At 37.5% G+C, this 13,061-nt stretch overlaps 1 long non-coding RNA gene across 2 annotated transcripts; it reads left to right on the top strand.

The window, feature by feature from the left end:
• Positions 1–10,436: 10,436 nt before the first annotated feature.
• LOC117622914 lies at positions 10,437–12,861 on the top strand. Of its 2 annotated transcripts, none has more exons than XR_004585048.1 (5): positions 10,437–10,752; positions 10,906–11,006; positions 11,492–11,716; positions 11,809–12,034; positions 12,118–12,861. It is a non-coding gene; the product is annotated as an uncharacterized LOC117622914 (long non-coding RNA). The 2 variants fall into 2 exon arrangements; XR_004585047.1 differs by having other exon boundaries at positions 11,488–11,716.
• The last annotated feature ends 200 nt before the right edge of the window (positions 12,862–13,061 follow it).

Below are 13,061 nucleotides of genomic sequence, written 5' to 3'. Positions count from 1 at the left end.
GTGCTACCTCCATAAGGGTTGAAAAAATCATCAACCCCCATAGCAGCGACGGGGGTTTGAAACTAGAGTCAGCAATTCCAAGATCGCCGCTCTGATACCATGCTAAAATATGAAAACTATGAGAAAATATTTGTTTGTGGGAATTTTCTGTGTATTCTTCTCCTTGTAGGAGGTTATATTTATAATACAACGAAACTTGAATAAGCAAGTAAATAATAAATTCCTAAATCTATTTGCAGTAGGAAATCAGGAATTAAAGTAAATCAATTACAATTATAATAGGAATTCTTGGTGTGTAAGGAAAGTAAGTCAATATCCACAAGTCACGCCAACAAGGTGCACTTTTCTTCAATTGGTAAATGTGAAAAACATTGTGTACATAGGACAATTGAGGCAGTAACTCCAATTTGTATGCAGCAGTTCTGACACATTCAATTACTTTGAACGGTCCAACATACCTTGGTACCAGTTGCCTCGTACACCAAACCTTCGGATCCCTTTCTGAGGGCTAACCTTCAAAAATACAAGGTCTCCAATACTCAACTCAATGGGACGTCTCCTTTTGTCAGCATACGACTTCTGTCGACTTTGAGCAGCTCGTAGCTGTTCTATGATAACTCTGACTTTCTCAGTTGTCTCTTTGATAAGGTCTGGGCCTAGCACAAGTTGAGCCCTACACATTGGTGATTAACACGGTCTCCCATAAAGTGCTTCGTACGGTGCCATTTAGATGCTACTCTGATAACTATTATTGTATACAAACCCGACAAGTGGGAGATGCTCACTCCACTGATCACCCAAGTCTAGTACACATGCTCTTAACATATCCTCAAGAATTTGAATTACTCTCTCGGACTGCCCATCAGAGTAAGGATGATAGGCCGTACTCATATCCAATTAAGTACCGAGTTCCGATTGCAACCTTTTCCATAGACGAGAAGTGAATCGAGGATCTCAATCTGATACAATCATCTTTGGAACTCCATGTGGTCGGACTATCCACTCCATATATAGCTGAGTGAAATAGTCGATGGTTGAGTTCATCTTTATAGGTAGAAAATGAGCCGACTTCGTGAGTCTATCAACTATGACCCAAATTCCATTGTGTCCCCCGGTGACTTGGGTAAATTCGTGACAAAGTCCATTGTGATGAATTCCCACTTCCACTCAGGGATTTGTAATGGTTGTAACATCCCAGCTGGCTTCTGATGTTCTGCTTTTACTTGTCGACATGTCACACAATGTCCCACATACCTTGCTATTTCACGCTTCATTGCCCTCCAATAATACATTCTTTTGGGATCTTTATACAACTTGGTACTTCCAGAGTGCATAGAGAAGCGAGTACGGTTAGCTACGTCTATTATCTTTTCCTTGATATCTTGATTCCTTGGTACAACTATCTGATCCTTATATCTTAAACTACCGTTTGAGTGCAGCTTCCACTCCTCAGCTGCTTCACCCACTTCAACCCTTGCCTCATCTACTGCAAGCCTGGATCTTCTTTATGTTTCAGCATTACTTCCTTTTCCAACTGTGGTTCTAAATTCAGGTTAGCTAAGATACCATCCCTTCGTACCTCCAAACCATACACCTTGATCATTCTAAAGAGATCTTGGTCTGCCAGCATCAAACTCGCTAACATGCTTTGAGGCCTCCTACTCAAAGCATTAGCTACCACATTTGCCTTTCTTGGATGATACAACAGATCAAAATCATAATATTTGATACACTACATCTACCTTCTTTGTCAAAGATTCAAATCACGTTGGGTGAAAATATACTTTAAACTTTTGTGATCATAATAGACATTGAACTTCTTCCCATACGGATAACCTCTCCAAGTCTTCAACGCATGAACCACTGCAGCAAGCTCCAAATCATTTGTTGGGTAGTTCTTTTCATGATGTTTCAACTGCCTCGACACATAGTTTAGGCCATATTCCACCATCTTTACATGAGATTCAACAACCACTTAATTATTCTATATTATGTAGTTTGACCAACCTCCAGTTTAATTAAGGTGCTAGAATTTTACACTCATTTAGCTCATACATAAGAGAAACTAGAGAGTTAGTACTCTCTAGTCAGAAATGATGGTCACATATGAGAACTAAATATTGCATACTGAAAATTGGAAAATAGGTTGCTGTTGCTTGTCTTTAAGGGAATTCATACCGAGCTCTTCAATCAATTATGTAATAGTCATCGCATCTAGAAGATCATTTTTGTTGGCTAATACTAGTGCACTAGCATCTCTTAGTTTATCCTGACTCAAATTTTATCTTCGAATCCCATTGCCAGAAAATGTCAAGAGTATGTACAATTGTTATACCACTGCTAGAAAAATCATCTTGATGGACTATTTAGAGGACTGATACAAATATGTCCTATTTTTGCTTATCTACGAATCCAGATTTTCTCATCTCTCTTTTGAGTGTATGAGATACATTTATTGATTGTTACAGATAATTACCCAAATAATGATGGATGTATTACAATATATGTGAACTCTTATTTTTCTAAATAAAATGTTTTCATTCTAGAAATTATGCATGAGTTTGTTTTCGATCATCACACAAATAACTTAACACTCATATAGTCTGATACAGAGGATGCAAGTAAAACATCAAGAAATATAAGTACAACAATGGAACATAGACATGTAACTCCAGAGAAGTATGTAGCAAAACCAAAATCAAACTCCACAAAGTCACAAAATTCTTGTCTCATTCATAATGAGAACTTAACTTTGAAAATCACATAATAAAGTAGCTGCACAGAAAATAAGACATGTGAATCAAGAAAACTACCTCACTCAACATCTTATCTGACTCATCTCTAGCTTCTGAAATTTAGTTCCTATCATTGCTATCAACCACAAAAATAAGACCTTTCGTGTTTTGGAAGTGTTGCATATAATGGAGGGATATGCATTTAGAAGATCTTAGATCAATCACTAACTCACTGAATAGATATAGCTAGAACTTATGAAAAAATATCATGAGGAGACACATTTACAAATGATGCTAAACAAATCTCGAATATTCCCAAAATAAGAATCCACACTACACAAGTCCTCGTCCATGACTTCCTCAAGTCGATGCCAAAATCAATGCCAAAAAAGGCTAGAGATCACAACAATCGGTTGGTTTCTTTCTCTCTGTCATTCTCTATCTTTCCATCCCTCTATCAGTCTCTCTATTGGGATTCTCTAATTTGTTTGTGTTTTGAATTTTAAAACTTCTTGCTGCAAAATTTCTAGGGTTTCAGCCAATTTAAAGAGACGATTCTAACCTTATCAATGACTTTTAGATTTTGGGAACCTTTCCTCCTCTTATCAAGGTATGTATTTGGTATGGCTTTTTTTCTAAATTTTTTTTCTTTAGTTTTATGCTTTCCCTAATCATGGTTTATGAAATTGGTTGGTTTCCTATATGGTTTATGGATTGTCAGTTGTCTTAGGGATTGTATCACTCATTGCCTTTAGTTTCTGTAGTGCCCCTTTAGCCCTCTGTCATTTGGATGTTACTGAATCTCCTCTTTACAAAAAAATAAAATAAAATATTTATTTGAGTATTTGGTGTTCATATGATTAATTGTTGATTTTATTTAGTCCTACTTGATCATGTTTTGTTTTTATATTGTATGCAATTTGGTTTCCCCTGTTCTTTTACATGAAAATGCCATGAAACTTAGCCCCAAATTTTTTATGTTTGTAATTGTGTAAATAGGCCAAGATGTATCATAGTAATGAGTCTTTGAATTTGACCACAATTTTAGTTGGAGTTGGCTTATTAATGGTGTAAATAGGGTTGGTGACAGGACCCGACCCAATTTCCGCTTTGGAATTCGAGCCAAGTCCTGTGCGTGTCCGACACCTGGCGAATGTCGGGCACAAAAGACCTTTTTATCCTTCTTGTTTCAAATTCTCTTTAAAATGCCCTTAGACTTCTGCCGAAATTTCGGCAGAGTCTCCCCTGTATTTTGACAAATCCCAAAATTTTCCACCTGCTAAACAATCAGTAAATCCATCCCAACAGCCAGAACATCAAGTAACAGATCTCATCTCCAGTTTTCCACTAATACTAGATATCATAGCATACTTTAAAGTTTTCAAGTTTTCAAAGATTTTCTACAAACTCTACCTTGGTGCGGAAGCTATAATTGGCCCGGTGGTGGATCCCGTGTACTTCTACAGCCTGGGGGCGAAAACAGTTTGAAGATGTGAGTGGACCGAACATAAGAATTCTTGAAAACAGTTTAACAATCATAATAACCCCCACTATAAAAATTGTTAAATAAACTGAATACGTACATTCCATTTAAAGCCTTCTAAACTCAAAGCATTCCGTGTAAATCACAATCAAGCTCGATAAATTTTATTCAAAAGCACTAAAATCAAAGCTTGTATAAAACACTGAAATCAAACTTGTATAAAAGCACTGTACTCAAACCTTGTATAACTGAACAAAACTGTATAAATGTATCATTGCCTGAAAAATTGGAGAAGCTGATATAAAATAACTGAAAGTCATAATTAAATAAGAGAAAACCCAAAATCCTTTGAAAATACCACCTATTTGTACCCCTGTCATAACCGTCAATTCCCTGACAGGTCTCGGGCGTCACACAGGCTACCCGAGCCGCAAACTGGCGAAATCAGGGGACTATGATCAGCCTGTCCCGCCGGCAGATTCCTCGATGACACCAAGTCAGCTCGAGTCGCTCTGGCAGGATGCAGGGGACCGTAGTCAGCCTGATCCGCAATCTTGGCAGGTCTCGGGGACACAGAGTCAGCCGAGCCGCAATCCTGGCAGGTCTCGGGACACCAAGTCTGCCGAGCCGCAAATCCTGGCACTCACGGTCCGAGCGTCCCCGAAACTCGTGAGGCAAGTCAAGTGCACTGACTAACTGAAATCGGACTGGATGTCCGTAGACATCGGTCCAACTCTGGGTAATCACCAAAAATGAATGGGTACGAGGTGGTTTTAAAATAAATTCCTTTAGAAAAATTGAATAATAACTGAAATCTCAAGTTGTGCTGCTGTCTCATCTGATTCCAACCTCAAACTCTGTTTCTATAACTTGTAAATAAGCAGCATAGACTTATAGAACTGTTACTGTATTGATCATGTTCAGAACCGTAATAAAACTGTTACTCAAGATCAAATAAAGAAATTTATCCAATAAATTCATTTCAAAAAACTTATTTATATAAAATCAATATAAACTCATTTATAAAACTCATTTATAAAACTTATTTATATAAAATCACATCAAATCATTCATGAAATTTGATTTATGAAAGAAAGTCCACTCACAGATGGTCCGAGCTACTTCGACCCTTCGAAGGTCTCTTTTGCAATCCTGTCGGGCTCCTGGTGCCTGATTACCCATAAAGATTAAATTAATAAACTGCTGACTAAAAAGAATTTCAACTAACCCCCTGCCCCCGGCTCCTAGAAATACGTGCATCTCCTTCCAAGTTACTCTTATGCCCTCGTTAACCCTTTCAGACACTTGGACCAGTTTTGAGAAGGTCCGACGCTCAACTAAATGATAAACTGCCTGATCGGCCGACCCAGGACCCCGTGGGTCTACGATCTCTGATGGCCAATCTGGGCTTCCCTGAAAGTTCCTTACAGCGAGGGAACCGTGTTCTGCGAATTGGGTCTGAAATGAACGGTCGGATTAGCTAAAATTGCGTTATCGCTTAAAATCCAAACCATAGCCCCAGGGTTCGTGATTCCGGAGTATCTGGGACTCCGATTCGTAATCCGTCGAATCCTACATGATCATGACATCGTGTAGACCGACATATCCGAAATTCAGCGCGATCCGAATATTTAACGACACTGCACCCACGGATCGCGCGATATGGAAAATCCGTTCAGGGCTTAAACGGACTCCGAATCGAGATCCGCGAAATCCCACACGCTCGTGACGACACGAGGGTCACAAAACTGCACAGAATTACATCACTACCCTAGCCCACGCCCTCCAGCGCGAGCGGGCAGCTTTGGGTGTCCAAAGCGATTTCGGGTGGCCGAAAAATCTCGAAACCAAGACTCCAAACTACTACCCTAGGTAAAACACTCCATTTGGAGTCACTTTTGTTCTTGGACAACCCCCAAAAAGTGACTAGAAGTAGTAGTTTCGAGCGGCCGAAGTTCCGGCCAGATTTCAAGTCAAAAATCGAACCCCTTAGAGCTAAAATGGATCGAAACCCATATACCCATCAGCTAGAACACAAAAAATAGCTGAGAAACCATACCTTACTCGATTGATTTGGTGGTCGGAATTGAGAGAACGAGCTCCCAAAAATTTTCAGAAAAACTGTTGGAACCAGCCTGTTTCGTGGCAGTTTCCGGCTACTACAGTGGCGAATGGAGACTGAGGAGGGGCAAGGCTGATAGAGGGAAGTGAGGTGGTTCGTTTGGGACCGGTATTGCCTGAAACAGTGGCCTGAGTTGGAAGAAATCGCTGTCTGAAGTTGGCTGGTCGAGATGGTTCGAGAGAGAAGAAAGCTGGGTTTATAAAACTGAACTTCGAAATACTTACGGTTCTGCCACTGAGACTCTTTTGACCATAACTCCTTCGTTACAACTCCGATTCGGGTCTACTCTGTGTCTACGGACTCGTTTCGCCGTGCTCTACGCAACAGCATAATCGGAATTACCAAATTCTTTCCCGATCAAGAAGTCAACTTTTTCCCTATTAAATAATGCGAGGGTAAAATTGTCTTTTTTGCCAAAAGATATTTCCCTTACTTTTTTAGATATTTTCTTTCTTTTTAGATATTTTGTTTTGGGTTATTACAGTTGGAGTTGGGAACTTTATCCCTTCAAGATAGAGTGAGGCTACCTTATAATTTTGGTTTGGTGATTGTCGTCGGTGTATTGCAGTCTTTGAATTTGATCACAATTGTTATGTTTTCAGTGAAAGTGAGATGTAGACTATTCATGGATGAACAGACTATATGGTATTGGGTTTTATAAGCCCAATTTATGTTTGTTATGGCTTCACTCTCTTTGTACGGTACAAGAGAAAATTAAATAAATTAAAAGAAAGAATAGTTTTCATTTGGTTTTTACAAATGCCATTAAGTTGGTAAAAAAAAGAATTCACACCATTCTAGTATTTCGCTGAAACAATTGAAAATTAGAACTGGTTTCATTTAGAACTAAAGCACTTTGGGTTTGTTAAGGTTGTTTTTATTATTACAATTAGTATTTATGATTATTTTTTTTTTATGAGGCAAGACAATTAGAATCTTCCTAATATTTCTTATTGCAGATTCAGAGATTTCAATAAAGAATTGTTCGTGTGAACGATAGCTGTGGTTTTCATTGATATAAAAAGCTTAAATTTTAGAAGGTTAAATTGCTTATCTCCCACAACTTTATGTTTCTACGAATATTATTTTCTAGTATTGATTGGTATGTATTATTTCTTCTTTCTTCTTGGATAACAACTAGAAAAGTATGGACAAGAGTTGGATAGATATACGAGATCGAACATCCACGCAATATCTCACTAGAGTTAAGAACTTTTTGGATTTTGGATTTTCTAAAAATAGGGATGATACAAAGATTTATTGTCCATGCAAGAAATGTCACAATTTGTTCACAAGAGATGTAGTAAGAGGGCATATAATATGGGATGGGTTGTAACATCTCACATTGACCAACGGAGAGGGGGTGATGTGCTTTATATGTACATGCCTACCTCTATCTGGCACGAGGCCTTTTGAGAGCTCACTGGCTTCGGATTCCATAGGAACTCCGAAGTTAAGCGAGTTTAGGTTAGAGCAATCCCAGGATGGGTGATCTACTGGGAAGTTGCTCGTGAGTTCCCAGAAACAAAACAGTGAAGGGAGGGGCCCAACGAGGACAATATCGTGCTACGGCAGAGCCGATCCCCGGATGTGACAATTTGGTATCAAAGCCACTCTGCCGTGTGGTGCGAGTGTGCTCACGAGGACGTCGGGCCCTTAAAGTGGTGGATTGTAACATCCCACATCAACCAATGAAGAATGGGTAATGTGCCTTATATGTACATGCTCATCTCCATCTAGCACGAGACCTTTTGGGAGCTCACTGACTTCAGATTCCATGGGAACTCTGAAGTTAAGCGAGTTTGGGCTAGAGCAATCCCAGGATGGGTGACCCACTGGGAAGTTGCTTGTGAGTTCCCAAAAACAAAACCGTAAGGGGAAGGGCCCAAAGCGGACAATATTGTGCTATGACGGAGCCTGTGACATGGGTTTATGTCCAAGTACAAAAATTGGACTTAGCATAGGGAACCGCAACTATCATTATATGCAAACCAAGATACTGACGTCACTTTTGATTCGATTGTTGGTGATGATATGATTGGAATGCTACATGACGCATTTGGGCATCCAAATGCATATTCTATTTTAGTGAATGATAGACCAATAGAAAATGAACATGATGAGGGGCTGAATGGTGAAGGACCAAATGGTCAGGGGCCGAATGGTGAGGGACCAAATGCTAAGGGGCGAAATGATGAAACTAGAAGATAGTTGAAATTGTTACAAGATGCAGAATGTCCTTTGTATTCAGGATGTGAAAAGTTCACAAAACTGTCTTTCATTGTTCGGTTATTACATATAAAAGTAGTTTGTGGATGGATGAACAAGTCAGTGACATTGTTGTTGAGTTTTCTAAAAGAAGCTTTCCCTAATGGAGTAGAACTACCAGACTCTTATTACGAGGCTCAAAAGATAACTGTTGAATTGGATTTGAAATTCAAGACATGAGATGTATGTTATTCAGAGATGAGGATGAGAAATTTGAAAAATGTGACATTTGCCAAGAATCTAGATATGAACCATTGGAATGTAAGTTTGGAAATATTCAGAATTTGGATAGAAAAATACCAACTAAACAAGATATTTCCCATAAAAAGAAGATTACAATGACTTTTTATATCTTCTAAAACAACGTTGCTTATGAAATGGCATACAAATTAATGTACTAATGACAGTGCGCTAAGGCATCCAGCCGGTACAACTGCATGGAAAACATTTGATGAGAAGAATTCATATTTTGCTAGTGACAACCATTAGGCTTGGTTTAGCTTCAAATGGTTTCAATTCATTTAGAACAATGTCCATAAATCACAATACATAGCATGTTGTTCTAATTCCATATAATTTGGCACCATGGATGTGCATGAAGCAAACTTTTTATTTATTTTATATGTTCTCATTGGTGGCCTAAAGACCTGGTCCTAAGATTGATGTATTTCTACAGTCGCTAATCAATGAGCTAAAAGAATTGTGGCATGAAGGTATACTTATTTATGATGCTTCCAGTAATCAAATGTTTAAACTACATGCTGCATTATTCTTGACTATCAATGACTTCCCTGCCTATGGGAACTTATCGGGTTGGAGCACTAATTGAGAGAAAGCATGTCCTTATTGCATCATTCACACCAGATCTCGTTGGTTGAAACATGGAGGAAAGTATTGCTATATGGGTCATCGTTGGTTTTTACTTAGAGATCATAAATTTCATAAAAATATAGTATCTTTTGATGGCACCCAAGAATCGGGGCTTGCTCCCACTAAATTTTATGAAACTGATGTAAGAAGACAATTGCATGATGTACTTACAGAGTATAACAAAGAAGACCTTCAAAAAAGGAAAAGAGATGAGACAACTGGTCTTCAAGTCAATGCCATTTTCCACTATGATAAAACCCATTCGCAAATATGGAATTCCAGATTTGTTAGTGAATTTATTTGATGCACAAAGAAAAATGATTGATATTTTAATCCCTTCTACTTGAGCAAGGGAATTTTGTTAATACATAGTATATATAAAGGAGTAAAGTTCAAATCTAATATATCAATTCCCATAATAAGCACACTCACCTCTCATTCCCCAACTTTGAACTAGAAGTTCACTCATTGCAACTTGAAAGCATTTCCTACAATTTACGATAGGGAAGTCTTGAGTGCATTGAGGTACACCATAAATTGAACCACTCAATAAACCAAGCTGTAGATTTTCATGGGCATACAACAATGGATCATCAACAGCTTTATAACCTAATTCGTGTAACAACGCATAAACTTTATGATTAAACAACAATGGATCAACATATGTTCCATACGTCACAAAAATCACAGTTTGTTGGGTCACTTATTGTCAAGAAATATTCATTTGAGTATTTTAAGAGTCAATTGTCATACCAAATTATAGCACCTCACTTTTTGGGGCAAAGCCTACGAATCGTTTGCCTTACGAACCTTTTACAACTTCTGCAATTTGTGACGGGGATGTCATTCCAATATTGCTTTCAACATAATTATCACTGTATTTACCCCAATGGTGTGTTTGGATGCGGTAAAATAACTCGGGGATTTTAATAAAAGTCGGGATTTGGAGCGTGGAAAAGGGAAAGTTCAGCGTTTGGCAAACTCAACTCAGGATTTGCCAAATTACACGCGGAAAATATTGTGGAAATTGCACATCTATAATTCCGAGTTGAAATTCCATGGTAATAGGAGGAATTGTACAATTCCCAACAGAGAGGGAATTTTCATATTCTGCCTGCGATAACCTAGCTTCAACCCGCCAAAATTTTCATCTTCTGCCCGCCAAAATTTTCATCTTCTGCCTGCCAAAATTTCAGGAATAACCTATCTTCTTCAAAGAGAACAAGGCTGCGCGCCATGGGTATTCTCTTGATGGTGTTCTGCTAAGTTTTCTGGTGAGTTTCAGTTTTCAATTTCTTTCCTTATCGTTGGCCTCTTTTTTGTCTGCTATATTAATTCTTTTCATTTCTAGAACCAAGATTTTGCTTTTATTTTATTTCTCCTCTCTGTCTTTCAATCTGACAAAAATATTTGCTCTTCCAATCAAGGTAAGAAAGACAGAGTGTAGAGACATATACATACGCAAGGTCAAACTTTCTCACCTCCATTCACCAAACGCCTTTCTTCCTCAAGCGCCTAGGACTTTTCGGTAAGTCCTCTCTCTCTCTCTCTCTCTCTCTCTCTCTCTCAAGTGTTTTCTTCGGGCTTCTTTGAATCGATGTCCATATTCAAAATTTGTTTACTTTGAATTCCTCTTTGCTTTTTCTCTGATTCTTCCTTGAATTGAATCTGTTTCTTGATCATTCTTGAAAACAAGACATGGGTTTTGCATATTTTATCTATTTTTCATTTTTCAGTTAATTGAATTTTATTTACAAGATAATAATTCTCTGTTCTTCTCCTTGTGCTTGCCCCTGCTATGTGCTTGGTTGTGCTTTGTGTTATATTTGTGTTTGTATTGATTGTATTGCTGATTAGTTGGAATGGAAAGCAGTCACTATCACGTTCTTGAAATATTGATATATCCTTATTAGAAATATTGATATATGCTCCTTTTACAAAGCCAATTGAAAGGACGGATCAGATGATCATATTCATAGCAAGTTGATGAAATTAAAGTTGGTCTCTAGGTAGAACCAGGAACAAGGTAGAGGTCTACCTGTGGAAAATCAGTCTAAAGCAGAAACCCAAGGGAGAAAATCCTAACTTGAAGGGCCAACATAAATTGGTCTTGAGATCAAACCTAGATCTGGGAGGAATCATACCCTGTTAAAAAAGTAATAAATTAGTCAAGAATATTTGAAACTTCAGCCATGTGATATTGGTGGTTCAGAAAGAGACAAGTGGAAGTGGTTTGAGGTAATCTTATAACTTTAGGAAAATATGTTCTTGTTATAATGTTGCCACTTATCTTAAAATTATTTTTGTTTTTTCTTCTTCAATGTCATTAGAATTGTATTGGAGCACTTGATGGAACTCACATTCCAGTAATAGTGTCTGCTGAGGATAGACCAAGATATCGAAATAGAAAGGTCGATATTTCCACCAATGTTTTAGGAGTTTGTGATCCAGATCTAAAATTCATCTATGTACTATCTAGATGGGAGGGTTTTAAATCTGATTCTCGTGTTCTGAAAGATGCTTTGGCCAGAGATAATTCGTTTCAAGTTCCAAGTGGTAATTTTTTTATACTAGTTGTTAAATAATAAAAAACTTAGGTATAAATAACTAACTTTTCTTTTAAACTTTTTATATTGTAGATAAGTACTATCTTGTGGATGCCGGCTATGCTAATGGACTTGGTTCTTTAGCACCTGATCGAGGAACTAGATATTACTTAAATGAATGGATTGGAAACAATCATCCTGAAAATTACAAAGAGTTATTTAACTTGCGTCATTCAATTGCAAGGAACGTAATTGAAAGGTCATTTGGGTTGTTGAAAAAGCGATGGAGTATACTACGTACACCTTCATTTTTCAACATAAAAACACAAATTAGGATTATAAATGCATGCTTTGTGTTGCATAACTTCATTCGAATCGAGCAACACAAATCATTCTACAGTAGAGAGTTGTCAGGTTGATGATGTTTCACCCAACTCTAGTTGTCCAAAGAGAAGAAATCAAAAACCTTCTGATATTCCCCCACCCAAAAAAAGAGGTACAACTAATGTTCTTGCTGATTCAGTGGCTAAAATGGCTTCATCTTTGGAACACTTTATCAATTCTACTACACAAAAGCTTGATCCAACAAAAGTATATAATGAAGTCATTGCAATTCCAGATCTTAGTCCAGATGAACAACTGAAGGCATGCTCTTGGTTTATAGAAAATGAGAAACAGTTTCTCATGTTAAAGACAATTCCAACTAAGAGAAAGAAGGGAATGGTGTTTATGTTTATTTCACCAAAAGCATAGACACATTTTATATTCAGTTGACATTTTTAATGTTTGCTATTTTGTTGAAACATTGGTTGGGATGATTATCTTCATTTTTTTTTAATTATGTGATTTATGCTTTTTTAAATTAGACAAGCTACAGTTGCAATTCTTTATATTAGTAACAATTGAGGTATGTGCTGTTAGATATTTTCGTACATCACAAGTCTTTCTAATTATATATATAATAATAATGTGTTGAACTATGCTAATTATTCCTATCAGATTTTATACAAGACTCTTGTAAAAAAAAAAGTTCTTAC

This window comes from Prunus dulcis, chromosome 3 (genome assembly GCF_902201215.1).
Source record: "Prunus dulcis chromosome 3, ALMONDv2, whole genome shotgun sequence".
Taxonomy (NCBI): domain Eukaryota; kingdom Viridiplantae; phylum Streptophyta; class Magnoliopsida; order Rosales; family Rosaceae; genus Prunus; species Prunus dulcis.
The sequence above is the reverse complement of the archived record's forward strand: the minus strand, read 5'-3'. Positions and strand labels throughout refer to the sequence as shown.